Source organism: Moschus berezovskii, chromosome 6, assembly GCF_049115385.1.
Source record: "Moschus berezovskii isolate FMDL1 chromosome 6, NW_MosBer_1.0, whole genome shotgun sequence".
NCBI classification, from domain to species: domain Eukaryota; kingdom Metazoa; phylum Chordata; class Mammalia; order Artiodactyla; family Moschidae; genus Moschus; species Moschus berezovskii.
Genome location: NC_142465.1, coordinates 124,172,495 through 124,173,559, shown reverse-complemented (window position 1 = coordinate 124,173,559; position 1,065 = coordinate 124,172,495). Strand labels below are relative to the sequence as shown.

Sequence of the window (1,065 nt, the reverse complement as noted above, 5' to 3'; positions counted from 1 at the left end):
ATCCACACAGTCAAAGGCTTTGGGGTAATCAATAAAGCAAAAGTAGGTGTTTTTCTGACACTCTCTTGCTTTTTCAATAATCCAACTGATGCTGGCAAATTCAAAAGCATTAATTAATGTTTTATATTAAGCTAAATTAAGGCATTATTCTATCCCTCTCTGGACTCAAAAGGAGCCAAGTGATCATATTGTATCACATGAAAAGTGGGCAAGAGGGATTTCCCTGGTGGTCCAGTAGTTAAGACTCCATGCTCTCAGTGCAGGGGGTCCAAGTTTGATCCCTGGCCAGGGAATTAGAGCCCACATGCCAGGACTAGAGTTTGCATGTAGCAGCTAAGATATGGTACAGCCAAATAAATAAAAATAAATATTTTTAAAAATAAAAAGAAAGTGGGCAAGATCCCCATAATGGATACAGAATATCAACTGAAAAAAAGGTCTGCTCCAGCCCAACATCAACATTACATGCACAGAAAACATTACTTGAGTTTCCTTTAGAAGGGATAGGTTTACTTTAAAGAATATATGTCGGAAGCTGGAGTCAGCAGCACGTATACTAAAACTGGAACAATATACAGAAGATTAGCATGGCCTCTGAGCAAGGCTGACAGGCACATGTGTGAGGTGCTCCACATTTGTACAATCTGCAAAAGAACATATATGGTGGCTCAGTTGAGTTCAGTCTCTCAGTCGTGTCTGACTCTCTGAGACCCCATGGACTGCAGCACGCCAGGCTTCCCTGTCCATCAACAACTCCCAGAACTTACTCAAACTCATGTCCATTGAGTTGGTGATGCCATCCAACCATCTCATCTCATCTCCTGTCGTCCACCTTCAATCTTTCCCGGCATCAGGGTCTTTTCCAGTGAGTCAGTTCTTGGCAACAGGTGGTCAAAGTATTGGAGTTTCAGCTTCATCATCAGTCCTTCCAATGTATATTCAGGACTAATTTCCTTCAGGGTTGACTGGTTTGAATTCCTTGAAATCCAAGGGACTCTCAAGAGTCTTCTCCAACACCACAGTTCAAACGCATCAATTCTTCAGTGCTCAGCTTTCTTTATAGTC

At 42.0% G+C, this 1,065-nt stretch overlaps 1 non-coding gene across 1 annotated transcript; it reads left to right on the top strand.

Moving 5' to 3' along the window:
* Positions 1–532: 532 nt before the first annotated feature.
* Positions 533–639, top strand: LOC129560571 (U6 spliceosomal RNA). The gene has a single exon (XR_008686804.1). It is a non-coding gene; the product is annotated as a U6 spliceosomal RNA (small nuclear RNA).
* The last annotated feature ends 426 nt before the right edge of the window (positions 640–1,065 follow it).